At 37.0% G+C, this 16,126-nt stretch overlaps 1 protein-coding gene and 1 non-coding gene across 6 annotated transcripts in view; one reads left to right on the top strand and one right to left on the bottom strand.

Moving 5' to 3' along the window:
* Positions 1-16,126, top strand: part of NAALADL2 (N-acetylated alpha-linked acidic dipeptidase like 2) — a 1,562,846-nt gene that overhangs the window by 247,510 nt on the left and 1,299,210 nt on the right. The gene's annotated exons all lie outside the window — the stretch shown is intronic.
* Positions 4,928-5,056, bottom strand: LOC112448319 (small nucleolar RNA SNORA56). The gene has a single exon (XR_003036686.1). It is a non-coding gene; the product is annotated as a small nucleolar RNA SNORA56 (small nucleolar RNA).

Raw genomic sequence — 16,126 nt, 5'->3', positions numbered from 1 at the left:
GGATGGTATGCAAGGAGATCCAACCAGTCCATTCTGAAGGAGATCAGCCCTGGGATTTCTTTGGAAGGAATGATGCTAAACTGAAACTCCAGTACTTTGGCCAACTCATGTGAAGAGCTGACTCATTGGAAAAGACTCTGATTCTGGGAGGGATTGGGGGCAGGAGGAGAAGGGGATGACAGAGGATGAGATGGCTGGATGGCATCACTGACTCGATGGATGTGAGTCTGAGTGAACTCCGGGAGTTGGTGATGGACAGGGAGGCCTGGCTTGCTGCAATTCATGGGGTCACGAAGAGTCAGACATGACTCAGAGACTGAACTGAACTGAACTGAATTGAATTAAGTTACAAACAACTAGGTATAAAATACGGAGAAGGTGATGGCACCTGACTCCAGTACTCTAGCCTGGAAAACCCCATGGACGGAGGAGCCTGGTAGGCTGCAGTCCACAAGGTCTCGAAGAGTCAGACACTACTGAGCAACTTCACTTTCACTTTTCACTTTCATGCATTGGAGAAGGAAATGGCAACCCACTCCAGTGTTCTTGCCTGGAGAATCCCAGGGACAGGGGAGCCTGGTGGGCTGCCGTCTATGGGGTCGCAGAGAGTCAGACACGACTGAAGCGACTTAGCAGTAGCTGTAGCAGCAGGTATAAAATAAGTAAGATACAAGGATATAATATATAGCACAGCAAACTAACAAATATGTTATAATAACTTTAAATATAATTTATAAAAATATCAAGTATTATGTTGTATGAAAGTGAAAGTCACTCAGTCTTGTCTGACTCTTTGCAACCCCATGGACTATATAGTCCATGGAATTCTCCAGGCCAGAATACTGGAGTGGGTAGCCTTTCCCTTCTCCAGGGAATCTTCCCAACCCAGGGGATCAACCCAGGTCTCTCACATTTCAGGTGAATTCTTTACCAGCTGAGCCACCAGGGAAGCCCAATATGTTGTATATCTGAATCTAATATTACATTGTAAATCAACTATTTGCCTATTTTTTGTTCATTTGCTAAGTCGTATCCAACTCTTTGCAACCCCATGGACTTCAGCATGCCCGGCCTCCTTGTTCCTCTGTATCTCCTGGAGTTTGCCTGAGTTCATGTCTGTTGAGTCTGTGAGGCTATCTAACTATGTCATCCTCTGCCGCCTTCTTCTCCTTTGCCTTCAGTCTTTCCTAGCATCGAGGTCTTTTCCAATGAGTCAGCTGTACTTTAATAAAAATATCTTAATAAAAAAGGCATGGGGGGGATACAGTGCACTGTTTGCATTTGTTACTTAAAGGTGGTGGGACAGGAATTGGTATGGAATGCTATGGAATTGCTATGCTTTTTACATCTTTATTGGGTTGTTTCAATAAGCTTTTTACTTTAGTCAAAATTTAGTAGAAATTTTTTGTAAGTATATATGAACTTTGGAAGCAAATAGACTCTATACTCATTGTGATTATTCTTTATTTACTAGTTAGATTGAGAAATTCGCTTGACCTGCCTTATCCTCAATTTCTATGTACTTAAAGTGTGGATGATAATGATTATTCCCTTCACGTGGTTGATGTGAGGATTAAATGAGCTGTATGAAAATTCAAGAGCATAAATAATTTGACAGAGTGTACACCCTTAGTCCGTGGAAATCATTCTGTCTTGTATAAAAGGGGCATTAATCTAATAGTGCTCTTTGCCCAATCTGCTTATGTCTATTTAACAGTTTCCCCAGGAAGTTAGGGTTTCCCTGGTGGCTCAGAGGTTAAAGTGTCTGCCTGCAATGCGGGAGAGCTGGGTTCAGTCCCTGGGGCGGGAACATCCCCTGGAAAAGGAAATGGCAACGCACTCCAGAATTGCCTGAAGAATCCCATGGACGGAGGAGCCTGGTGGGCTACAGTCCACGGGGTCGCAAAGAGTCAGACACGACTGAGCGACTTCACTTTCACTTTCCAGGAAGTTATGGTATAGGGGAAAGGACTGTTTATGATCTTAAAGGGATGGAGAACTGAATTTAGTAAGATTGGATGTAGGACTGACATAGCATTGTGTAAGTAATAATGTCTTAAAAAATAATTGATAGTCAAGCTGTTATTTAGTTAATCTTCATAAATTTTTTTCATAGGCAGCCTGACAAATTTACACTGTGACCAATTATAAAATGATTGTTAAGCCAGTCAAGCTGTCAGAGTTGAAATGTTGCTATATCTTGAGTTACATGGGTACCTGTATTTTGTTAATTTATCTAAAATGCATTAGACTTCTGGCATATGACTAGAAATTTATTTTGGGAAAAGATGCAATCTCTTAGTGCTTCCTGCTTGTCCATAATAGCTTGATGAAATATGCACTTGAGATAGAGATTCTCATCTTTGAAATGCTTGGAGTTTGAGAGCACTCAATCTTTAGAGCTTGACCACTGGCATATCATTTAACTTCATGTATTAGTTAGTGTGTTTTTGTTCTTTTTCAACATATCTCATTCTTGAAGCACACTAAAGAAGGTAACTACATATTTCCTACTGAGGGATAATGTCACAATTTCAGTTCGTAATTAAAAATTGCTTCATAGCGATTCCTTTTACAGTATTTCAAAGTGTTATTGAAACTTGTTTTTATTCCCTTTCATAGATTTAAATGCACTTTGATTGCATCATTTGTGATATATATTTAGCCTTAAAGTTAATTTTCCATTTGAAAGCACCTCAACATTTGAAAGGGAGTATGTTTCTTTTTTTTAATTCAAGCTGCCAGATGTTAGGTAAACGTATGGATATGGAGAGCTCTGTGGTAGGTATCATTTGAGGATCCTTTGCCCTGTGTCTTCCTTTGTTTCTTTCTCCAAGCGTGTTCCAGTGTCTTTTCAAAATGACTCACTCCCATTCAGAAGCGCACTATTTAAGTGTATTTGATTTTGATTTTATTGTTCTGTTTCTTTATGTGTTTTGACAGTTGTCTGAAAACAGATATTCAAAAAGGACTCCTGATTTCACCCAAATATTACAGTTTTACAATTTATTTGACCATAATTCTGTGAAGAAATGTATCATTATTATAGTTTATTTTCCTTATTTTACTTTAAATTTGAAAGTCTAAACTCAACTAGTAATGTCTGCTTTTGGCTATTTTTGCCATGTTCAAAATAACATGCTACCTGGAAAATAATATGATATTACTTGGTCATGAGATTAAAAAAAAAAAAAAAGGATGTGATAAACTGTGTAAATAGATCATTCACTGAAGTAATGCTTTAAAGTGCCCAAACTAGATGCTGTGTGTACTGGTGAGGAAAAACAGACATAGAACTCACATATACAGGAGTAGTCTTGTATATCTTATGTTCTAGTGGGGATACTAATATTAACCAGATAAGATCACACCAACAAATAGAGGGGAAAAGCAATTTCCTTATAATCCATTGGATGGATTGGATTTAGGTAAGTATGGAGAAGAGTAAATTGTATTTCAGGTAAATGGTGCAGAGTAAGTAGGAGGCACTGAGGGATTGAGGGAATGCCTAATAAATGGGCTCTGAGAGACATGGGGAGAAGCAAGAAGAGATGAGGGAAGTAAGCAGGGGCTAGGCAATCCTGCAGAAAATTACAACTGTGACTAGAGGAGAACGAATACCTGGTACTTAGAATTCAGTGACTGTTAGATTAATTTTTAATGTCAGTACATACCCATGTCAGTTTTTAACATTACCTGGGATTTCCATGTTTAACATACACATACACACCTTGCTACATATACAAATTTAAGACAAACTTTTACAATTATATTGGTGATTAAGAAGAGCACAATTATTTTATATGGTATAAATATAGATGTCATCTAAATCATTACACTTTCTCCCTTAGAAACTTAATGACAATTGTAGCTAGCCAGTTCAAGATGAACCCAAACATTACTTTTTATATTAAAATTCAACTATCTCTCCATGGTTTAACTATATGATTATACTTTGTATATCATAGTAGAATATTAAATTAATTCCCATCATTTTAAACTAATGACTAATTTAAATTTTAAATAGTCTGTAATTAATTTTCATAGCTCATAGAAAAAATACTGAACATCTTACTAAGTTGCAGGTGAATAAGCTCTCCTCTTACTGAACACAAGAGCTCCATGATATTAGCAGCAGGAATGTATATCAGGCATTAGGTCTTCAGAATGCTTCCATCTATCATGGAATAGTTCTTTAGCTCCTTCTAAAAATAGCTCCTCACTGTTGCTGTTCTCTTTATTATTATATGTAGCCTATATGTAGGGTGTTTCATTTCTAAAATTGAAGACAATTATTATCTTGGTAATTGGGTATACTTCTCTGTGGGGGTATTAGCATTTAAATCTGTCAGCATCAGTTATTGATTGTTTTCAGGGTCAACATTAGAAGCACCATCAATAATCTCAGTACAATATAATGCTGCGCATGGTGCAAAGTATTTATTGGCTGAGTTGAACCCTCTAATGTCAAGGGGAAAGCATAGTTAATAGGATAAGTACTTTTAGTGATATGGGAGCAGATATAGCAAATAGACTCATGATATTTATATGTCTTAATCATATTATTTTTTCTTTTATAATGTGCTGACATGAGAAATCATTTTCTATATTTTTCTCAGTTAAGGTTTTAATTTCTTCTTCCAGCTGACAGAGTGCTTAAAGTGGTCTCCACTACTTAGAACCATTTCCACTTTTATGTTCTTCTTCTTTTTTTGGTGGTGTCACTGTCCCCATCTCCAGGCTCACCTGCACTCTCTAGAGGAGCTTTGGCCTTCTTGCCCTTCTTTTCTTTTCTTTCTTGACCAACCATGGAGCTACTGGAGAGGTTTTGTCACTCTCACTCTCTTGTTTCCTGATTTGGAGTTTTTATGCGTTAGCAACTGTCTGGGGGCTTTTACTGCTTTGGCCATGACCTCTCTCTGGCAGGTAACATATGGCAACTCCAAAGTCACCATGAAAACACTGATCCTAGACAGAAGAACTAACCACTTAACTATTGCAGATTGACTCCCTATAGAGTCTCACAAGCCAGACTGGAAAGGGATAACTGCTGCTTTTTCTATTTTACATTCTATATTTTATCCTTGTGAAAACAAATATTTAAAAATATATTAATTTAAATTATTTTATATTTTATACTTATTCTGACATACCTGCTTGGTGTTAGACTCAAAAAGAAGCCCAAAATGTCCACTTCAATAAGAAATTCAAGATAAAGAGAAATTTAACCAGAGTCAAATATTGAATATATTTAATTTTAACATAAAAGTTAAACCTATTGTTACCACATTATTTTTTCTAGTTTTAGTGTACTTTATTTCAAAATTGCATATAGTAAGAGTGTCAGAATAAGTTAAGAAGAAAAAAGAATAAATAATATAAAAATTTTCAAATATTATACAAACTTTAGTACCCCAATACAATTATAATTTATAAATATTTATAAATAGAGATACTGCTATAGATAGATATAGATTATGTATGTTTGTATGTAATTAAATACATTTATTTTTAACATTTTTAAGCCTTTTATTATTTTCTGAACTTTTTGCTTTAGCACTAGAGACTAATATTCATCATATTGTGCATGCAAATTAAACTGAAAATGAGAATCTGTTTTTTCAGAGCAATAGAATATTCAATGCTTGGGTTGTCTACAATAGCTTTGGTTTTTAAGATTATATTAGGGAGAGTTTTTAAATAAACATTTATATTCATTTTAAATTTTAATTTAATTTTTATTAGATTTCAATACATTAAATTTAGGGAATATCCCCTAGAGAAGGAAATGACAACCCACTCCAGTATTCTTAGTTGGGAAGCCCTGTGGACAGAGGAGTCTGGCAGGCTACAGTCCGTGGTGTCACAAAGAGTCAGACCAGACTTAGGAAGTAAACAATGACAACCATGACTAATATGGCAGCTCATTGAAGAGAGACTATCTTTCACAATTTTGTTCTATAATTTACATTTATAGATAGTGTCTGGGAAGTCATATTGTTGATTAACGGAGTGGTTCTTTTATAATTCAATACATACTCCTGATCAAAATTCTTTGAAAACCATGAATGGAATTTTGTTTTCTTATCCTTGTAAGGAACTTGACTGAAACTAACAAGGTATATCATGTTTAACAGTGAAACATTAGGTAAATTCCTATTAAGTCAGAAAGAAAGACAAGGGTTTTCTTGTTACCTGGCCACTGTGATAAAGAGTAATTTAGTTGTGGATTGTTATTCGTAATTAAAATATGTTGTTTTCTTCTTACTCTAGAAATAGTTCCTGGAGACAGTGCTTTGTAAGGGCAAAAATTAATTTTGGAGTTTGAATCCAGCATTAACCATTTAAACTTGTTTGAAGACAGTTAACATATTTTCTTCAGAATCGTTATCTATAAATGAGTTACAATAACAACAACAACAGAAATCTCTGTCACAGTTGTGAAAAGAACACCCTGAAGATAACATGAAAGGACTTTATAAGTAGCAGGGCAATGATTACTAACAGAAATAATGAAAACACTAAGCATAATATTTATTTTTTGCTAATTATGAAAACTCACTTTATTTCCCCTCATTCTGCTTGTCCATATTATTTAGTATTCTCTCTAAATATGTCACATTTTTTTCCACTCTGCCTTGACATTTGTTAGTTTTTCCCCTATTGCCCTTTTTCTATTTTCTCTGTTCATTAAAGTAGTCCTCAGCCCTCAAGATCCATAAGAATACCAATTATCCTGTGTGCTGCTGCTGCTGCTAAGTCGCTTCAGTCGTGTCCGACTCTGTGCGACCCTATAGACGGCAGCCCACCAGGCTCCCCCGTCCCTGGGATTCTCCAGGCAAGAATACAGGAGTGGGTTGCCATTTCCTTCTCCAATGCATGAAGGTGAAAAGTGAAAGTGAAGTCACTCAGTCCTGTCCGACTCTGAGCGACCCCATGGACTGCAGCCTACCGGGCTCCTCCGTCCATGTCCATGGGATTTTCCAGGCAAGAGTACTGGAGTGGGGTGCCATTGCCTGTGTATTACTCTTTAAATTCCCCACTCCTGCTTTCTTTTCTAGTTGGAGCAATCTCTTCCTCTTGTGCCCATTATGGAGCTTGTAGTACTCTTTTTATTAATTACTATTTTTGTTTGCCTCTAAATCCCTTGCTTCCCCAGTGTAGTCTGTTAATCAGCAGTATGGACATCACCAGGGAGCTTGTTAGAAGTGCAGAATTCTAGGCTACACCCCAGACCAAGATCCCTGGGTGATACCCAGGCATATCACTGTTTGAGAAGAACTGCCCTAATTCATTACACACTCCTTGAGGCAGAGGCATGGTAAAGGGACAGCTTCCTGTCTTGCTGTAGTACCCTTCACAAGACTATACATTGTACAATGCTTTACGTATAATAGGTGTGCAGTAAATGGGTGTTGAGTTGAATTTTATTTTTATTATTTGAGGTCAGAAAAATCCTATTTAGGAAAGTTCAAATGTTAGGACAGGCTGTTCTAAAGTGAGAGCAAGAAGAAAGCTATTCTTTATTGATGCTACTCACATTAACTAATCAATATTTCTTGGTCATCAACTACTACTGTACTTTTTCATGCATAAAATATTAGTATGGATCCTTGATCTTATAAAAAAAAAAGATCTTCAATCTAACCTTCACCTTCAAAAAATTCATTTAGATAACTGAATCGTAATATGGCTGCTTTGTCATCCTTGTAAATATTTAATATATGCTATTGGAAGTCATGACAGAACTTTAAGGCATTGTACATTCAAAATGACTGGTAAATATCAAGATGTGATTTCATTAAATTATTTAAACAGATCAATCCATCACTTGTCCTAATTGTCTATAGAATAGTAAATAATTTCATAAGCATCCTTTTCTGATTTATAGTTGAAGATGATTTTATACAGTAAGAGATTTTCTTTTCCAGTGTGTGATTTAAATCGTGATATTTTTCTTTTATGTGTTTAATTTATTGTACTTTTCTGTGTAGAATTTCATCAAAAATTTAAGTGTTATGAGTACCATTAAGTCATTTTTGCCTGCCTGTACTCACTGATTGCTGTGGATTAAATTAGGCACATCTTTAATTGTAGGTGGTTTCTTTCCATTGCCTAGAAAGTTGCAATGTGCTTCTCTTACTATCAGCTGATATGTGCTTTTGGAATAGAAACTAATTTTAACATTAGCCCAAGCAAAATGTAATTAGGACGGCTAATCTGCTGAAAAGTACCCCCAGCTAAAATCTCTTTTTTATATAATGCCATTTTAATGGAAATGGCATTTTTATGAAATGCAAGTGACAAAGACATGAATGATGCCTGTGAGCCTTTAATTTTGTGTGTTTCCTAATTTATTAGAAAAGGGTGAATAGAAACACTCCACTCCTACCATTTTGGATATGAAATAGATTTTTAAGGTAGAATTCTTACTGTAAGCACTCACTTTTACTTAAAATAATTTTTTAAAATACCAAACCTAGGTTCTAATTGATTCTTTAAAAGGGCAATGTGTGTGTGTGTGTGTGTGTAACATGACAATCATTAGTAGAAGGGCTTTGGGAATTATGTTTTCTCTTTACTGTGGATGATTGAAATTGACTTTGCATATGCGACTTTCCTTTCATTTTCTTTTAAGAATAGATACTCTGAGTTTACTATTTGGATATTAAGGGCAATTAAAGAGATTAATAATTCTCTTAGAAATAACAAATAATATTGATACCACAAGCTATAAGTTCTTATTTTATGCTGGAAACTATGCTAAGTATTTCAGGCTTTTCTCACTTGATGCTGTAACAATTTTGTGAGAATACTCTCATTGCATAGATTATGAAGACTCAAGTTCAGGGACATTGAGACACCTAGTAAATGAATGGACCAGCTAGGATTTTATTCCCTTTTGGCCTAAAGCCAATTTAATATTCTTAAAATAGGCTCTAGATTCTCAATAAAAATATTTGTTTCTTAATACTGTGCTGCTGCTGCTGCTAAGTCACTTCAGTCGTGTCCGACTCTGTGTGACCCCATAGATTGCAGCCCTCCAGGCTTCCCCGTCCCCGGGATTCTCCAGGCAAGAATACTGGAGTGGATTGCCATTTCCTTCTCCAATGCATGAAAGTGAAAAGTGAAAGAGAAGTTGCTCAGTCGTGTCCGACTCTTCGAGACCCCGTGGACTGCAGCCTACCAGGCGCCTCTGTCCATGGGATTTTCCAGGCAAGAGTACTGGAGTGGGGTGCCATTGCCTTCTCCGAATACTGTGCTAGAAACCACAATGACAGAGAAACATGTACACTTGCTACTGTTGTTTTCCTCTTAAATTGTGTCTGAAATGAATTTGCGACTTTACTTTTCACATTACTAGATTGTAGGTTAAATTTGAAAGACTTGCTTTGAAATCTGAAATGTCTGACTCTGTGTGACCCCATGGACCATATATAGCCCACCAGGCTCCTCTGTCCATGAAATTTTCCAGGCAAGAATACTGGAGTGGATAGCCATTCCCTTTTCCAGGGGATCTTATTGATCCAAGGATCCAACCTGCATTGCAGGTAAATTCTTTACCGTCTGAGCCACCTGAGAAGCCCAAATGTTCAAAACCTTCTGTGAAACACAACTTTACTTTTTACCTATTAGACTTGTGCTTAGGTGATTGTCTAACTAAATGGTCCTCAGAATGCAATGCTAATAACTTACCCAATTCTTTGTCAAAACTCAAGTTCTTTCTGAAATGATTCTCCTTCTAAATTTAACAGTTTCTTCGTTTTGCTAACCCAGGCTGATTTCACCATTTGACTTTAATTTGAATCTGATAAAAGTTATAATATTCTGAATTTTGATGATATTGCACCCTATTTCAGAGATTAAATCATTTTGATTAAGGCACTCAGCACTTTGGCTTCATGAAATAAGTGGAGAGTTAGTAATTATAAAATTAGACATGTGAATCCATATTCTGCCGCTTACCAAGGGTATCTACTAGGGAGAGTGTTTCCAAAGCAGTAGGGCGCTAAAGTAAAACTCATAGAAGGGTCACAGAATAGCATCACAGGATATTTTAATTTTTAAAGGAAAACACAAAGATATTTGACATCTGTCAAACATCTATTGAATACTATGCAAATTGCTAGCTTGAAGTTCATTGTTTCAACATTAGATTGTACTGTATCTCTTTTGAAGCTATCATATATTTTTGTTGTTATTTAGTCACTAAGTCTGAAAAAGGCAATGGCACCCCACTCCAGTACTCTTGCCTGGAAAATCCCATGGACAGAGGCGCCTGGTAGGCTGCAGTCCATGGGGTCGAGAAGAGTCAGACAGAACTGAGCGACTTCACTTTCACTTTTCACTTTCATGCATTGGAGAAGGAAATGGCAACCCACTCCAGTGTTCTTGCCTGGAGAATCCCAGGGATGGTGGAGCCTGGTGGGCTGCTGTCTATGAGGTCGCACAGAGTCGGACACGACTGAAGTGACTTAGCAGCAGCAGCAGTCACTAAGTCATGTGCAACTCTATTTATGACCCCATGGACTGTAGCCTGCCAGGCTCCTGTGTCTGTGGAATTTCCCAAGCAAGAATATTGGAATGAGTTGCAATTTCCTTCTCCAGGGGATCTTCCTGACTCAGGGGTTGAACCCATGTCTCCTGCATTGCAGGTAGATTCTTTACCTTTGAGCCACCTGGGAAAGCCATCATATATTTACAAAACTGGATTTTAAGTTTGATTGCTAAAAGCAGCTACCATATGAATAGCAGTGTAGAAAGGAAATGAATATGGTGGTGTCCAGTATTTCCTTTTTTTTATTGTTTCCAATTTAATTTATTAACAAAAAAGAATTTATTTTAAATGTGCTTTTATGAAGCATGGCAGGCTACAGTCCATGGGGTCGAAAAGAGACAGACACAATGGAACGACTAACAGAATCTTTCTTTATTTCTATATTAAGCTTGTAATTCATCAAGTTAGAAACAATTCCAAGAAAAGGAAAGACAAGAATCAACAAAGACCAGAACAAGCAATTCTTCAGGAAATGCAAAATGTCAGAGCTAATTTTTTTCATTTTTTGAAATTTATTTTTAATTGGAGGATACTTTTCTCTACAATATTGTTTCAGTTTCTGCCATACAGCAAAATGAATCAGTCATAGCTATACAAGTCTCTTCAAAATATGCTGTTGGAACAACTGAATATTCACATATGAAAGAATGAATTTGGATCCTTACTTTACACTATATACAAACATCAACCCCAAATGGATTAAATATTTAGATATAAGACATGGAAATACAAAACTCTTTGGGGAAAATGTAGGGGAAAAGCTTCATGGTAATGGTCTTGGCAGTGACTTCTTAGATAAGAGCTCAAAAGCACAAAGAAGGAGAAACTGAAAAGTGTGACTATGTGAAACAAAAATCTTGTTTGACATAGCAAAGAATACAAATAACAGAGTGGAAAAACAACTTCTAGAATGGGGAAAATTTTTTAGACTATATATCTAATTAAGGGATTAATATCCAAAATATATAAGGAAGCCCTTTAACTAAAACCTAAGTAAAAGTGAGCAAAAAAAATCTGAAAAGACGTTTCTCCAAAGAAGCCACAGAAGTAGCAATTGGGTATATTTGATTTGTACTTCTTTTTCTAAGTTCTGGAAGTGGACGTTTAGGTTATTTATTTGTAATCTTTCTTCTTTGTTAATATAGGTGTTTCAGGTTATAAATTTCTACTTAAGCTCTGTATTAGCTGCATGCATGCTAAGTCGCTTCAGTCATGTCTGACTCTTTACAACGCTATGGACTGTAGCCTGCCAGTCTCCTCTGTCCATGGGATTCTCCAAGCAAGAATACTGGAGTAGGTTGCCATGCTCTTCTCCAGGGAATCTTCCCAACCCCAGGGACTTAACCTACATCTCTTAAGTCTCCTGCATTGGGAGGCAGATTCTTTACCATTAGTACCACCTGGGAAGTCCAAGTATTTGCTACATCCCATTAGTTTTGGTATATTATATCTTCATTTTAATTTTCATTTATCTCAAGCTATTTTCCATTTTTCTTTTGATTTCATCCTTAAACCATTGTTTATTTATGAGGATATAGTTTAATTTTCAAAAACCTGTGCATTTTCCGATCTTTTTTTGTTACCGATTTCTGGTTTCAGTCCCTTGTCACTGGAGAACATACTCTGTATTGTGTTAATCATTTAAATTTATTGAGGCTTGTTTAATGCTCTAATATATGATCAATTCTAGAAAATATTCTTAAGGAGAACGTCTGTTCTGCTGTTGTTTGGTGTATTATCCTATTAGGTTTAGTTTGTCATTCAACCTTCGATTTCCTTATTGAAGCTCTGTAGGTGTTCTGTGCATGACAGAATGTAAAGTCTCCAAGTACTCTTGTCTGTTTCTTCCTTTATCCTGTCAGATTTTACTTTGTATTTTTGGACACTTTGCTTTAAGGCACATACATACTTTCTATATTTTCCTATCTTCTTGATAGTTTGATTCTTTTATTAAAATAAAATGCCCTTTGTCTCAGTAACATTTTTTTTTTATTTTTGTCCTAAAATCTATGCTTTCTAATAGTATTATAGCCATTCCACTTTCTTATGGTTGCTGGTTGTATAATACACATACTTTTGTAGACAGCACATAGCTGGATGTTGTTTTATGTAATCTGACAATCTCTGTCTTTTGATTGGAGTTTCACATTTAATGTTTATTATATAGTTTTTGATATAACTGGATCTACATCTACCCTTTACTTTTGATTCTATGTAACTCTCATGGGTTTTTTGTTTCTCTGTTCTTTCCTTACTTCATATTTTTGCATAAAGTAAGTGTTTTCTGAAATAACATTTTAATTCCTTGAATGACTTTTTATTATAGATTTTGAGATATTTTCTTAGTAGTTTCTCTAGTATTTAACCATATTTATCTCAATTTACTATGATCTGCTTCAGATTTGTACTTAATTCTGAGATTTATAACTCTTAATTTCTTTATAGGTGTATTTCCTCTCTTCATTTTATGCTATGATTTTATATAGATATTACATTTCTGTATTTTACTAACCCAACAATATGTTGTCATAATTATTACTTTATATAATTTGGTAATTTTTATAGAAGCAGAAAGAAGAAAGAGGAAGTATTTATTTATGATGTTTGTTATATTAACCTTCTTCTTTAACATACCTTATTCTTATCTATTCCTGTGAATTCGAGTTAGCATCTTGGATGGTCATGGCTTTAGCAGGGATATCTTTGACTTTCTTTTTCACCAATTTCTCTGTTAATCTATCTGCCTCTGTCCATATCACACATAGCTGTTCAGTTCAGTTCAGTTCAGTCGCTCAGTAGCGTCCGACTCTTTGCGACCCCAAAAATCACAGCACGCCAGGCCTCCCTGTCCATCACCAACTCCCGGAGTTCACTTAGACTCAAGTCCATTGAGTCAGTGATGCCATCCAGCCATCTCATCCTCCGTCATCCCCTTCTCCTCCTGCCCCCAATCCCTCCCAGCATCAGAGTCTTTTCCAGTGAGTCAACTCTTCACATGAGGTGGCCAAAGTACTGGGGTTTCAGCTTTAGCATCATTTCTTCCAAAGAAATCCCAGGGCTGATCTCCTTCAGAATGGACTAGTTGGATCTCCTTGCAGTCCAAGGGACTCTCAAGAGTCTTCTCCAACACCACAGTTCAAAAGCATCAACTCTTCAGTGCTCAGCTTTCTTCACAGTCCAACTCTCACATCCATATATGACCACAGGAAAAACCATAGCCTTGACTAGACGAACCTTTGTTGGCAAAGTAATGTTTCTGCTTTTCAATATGCTATCTAGGTTGGACATAACTTTCCTTCCAAGGAGTAAGCGTCTTTTAATTTCATGGCTGCAGTCACCATCTGCAGTGATTTTGGAGCCCAGAAAAATAAAGTCTGACACTGTTTCCACTGTTTCCCCATCTATTTCCCATGAAGTGATGGGACCAGATGCCATGATCTTCGTTTTCTGAATGTTGAGCTTTAAGCCAACTTTTTCACTCTCCTCTTTCATCAAGAGGCTTTTGAGTTCCTTTTCACTTTCTGCCATAAGGGTGGTGTCATCTGCATATCTGAGGTTATTGATATATCTCCCAGCAATCTTGATTCCAGCTTGTGCTTCTTCCAGCCCAGTGTTTCTCATAATATACTCTGCATATAAGTTAAATAAACAGGGTGACAATATACAGCCTTGACGTACTCCTTTTCCTATTTGGAACCAGTCTGCTGTTCCATGTCCAGTTCTAACTGTTGCTTCCTGACCTGCATATAGGTTTCTCAAGAGGCAGGTCAGGTGGTCTGGTATTCCCATCTCTTTCTGAATTTTCCACAGTTTATTGTGATCCAAGTAGTCAAAGGCTTTGGCATAGTCAATAAAGAAGAAAGATGTTTTTCTGGAACTCTGTTGCCTTGTCAATGATCCAGCGGATGTTGGCAATTTGATCTCTGGTTCCTCTGCCTTTTCTAAAACCAGCTTGAATATCTGGAAGTTCGTGGTTCACATATTGCTGAAGCCTGGGTTGGAGAATTTTGAGCATTACTTTACTAGTGTGTGAGATGAGTGCAATTGTGCGGGAGTTTGAGCATTCTTTGGCATTGCCTTTCTTTGGGACTGGAATGAAAACGGACCTTTTCCAGTCCTGTGGCCACTGCTGAGTTTTCCAAATTTGCTGACATATTGAGTGCAACACTTTCACAGCACTGTCTTTTAGGATTTGAAATAGATCAACTGGAATTCTATCACCTCCACTAACTTTGTTCGTGATGCCTTAGTGATGCTTTCTAAGGCCCACTTGACTTCACATTCCAGGATATCTGGCTCTAGGTGAGTGACCACACCATCATGATTATCTGAGTCATGAAGATCTTTTTTGTACAGTTCTTCTGTGTATTCTTGCCACCTCTTCCTAATATCTTTTGCTTCTATTAGGTCCATACCATTTCTGTCCTTTATTGAGCCCATCTTTGCATGAAATGTTCCCTTGGTATCTCTAATTTTCTTGAAGAGATCTCTAGTCTTTCCCATTCTGTTGTTTTCCTATTTCTTTGCACTGATCGCTGAGGAAGGCTTTCTTATCTCTTCTTGCTATTCTTTGCAACTCTGTATTCAGATGCTTTTATCTTTCCTTTTCTCCTTTGCTTTTCACTTTTCTTCTTGTCACAGCTATTTGTAAAGCCTCCCCAGACAGCCATTTTGCTTTTTTGCATTTCTTTTTCCTGGGGATTGTCTTGATCCCTGTCTCCTGTACAGTGTCACGAACCTCCATCCATAGTTCATCAGGACACTCTTTCTATCAGATCTAGTCCCTTAAATTATTTCTCACTTCCACTGTATAATCATAAGTGTTTTGATTTAGGTCATACCTGAATGGTCTAGTGGTTTTCCCTACTTTCTTGACTTTAAGTCTGAATTTGGCAATAAGGAGTTCAATGTCTGAGCCACAGTCAGCTCCTGGTTTTGTTTTTGCTGACTGTGTAGAGCTTTTTACCATCTCAGATGTAAAAGCAGAATGCTGTGTGGAATAGTAGCCTTTGATTTTTTTGCCTTATCTTTGTTAGTATGGAACTTCACTCTATAAGTAAGCTGGATCAAGTGCTACTGAGTTCCAGTATTCTTCATCTGTCATGCTTATCCTAAAAGCTCTGTGTTATGAGTGGGACTGTTTGGAAAAAGTGAATCCCTGCCTTCTTGGTCACACTTGTCTGGAATTTGTGCAACACAGAGAAGGAGGAGGATGAGGTATGCTGGTGGCCTGGCCGTCTGTGGAGATATCATAGCCCATGTCTGAATGTTGGAGGGACAGGGAGCGTTGAATTTGTGGTAAAGAATCCGGCTGCAATGCGGGAGACCTGGGTTCGATACCTAGGTTGGGAAGATCCCCCAGAGAAGGGAAAGGCTACCCACTCCAGTATTCTGGCCTGGAGAATTCCAAGAGGGGTCACAAAAAGTCAGACAGGACTGAGTGACTTTCACTTTCACTTTCTTTCATTTGGCCTGTAGTTTGAATCACACAGAGCTGGTGGGAGGGAAGGGAGGAAGCAGGCTGTGGCTCAAGCAACAGATTCTTACTATTTGTACTGAGATTGAGTA

This window comes from Bos taurus, chromosome 1 (genome assembly GCF_002263795.3).
Source record: "Bos taurus isolate L1 Dominette 01449 registration number 42190680 breed Hereford chromosome 1, ARS-UCD2.0, whole genome shotgun sequence".
NCBI lineage: Eukaryota > Metazoa > Chordata > Mammalia > Artiodactyla > Bovidae > Bos > Bos taurus.
This window is presented reverse-complemented; position numbering and strand designations above follow the sequence as displayed.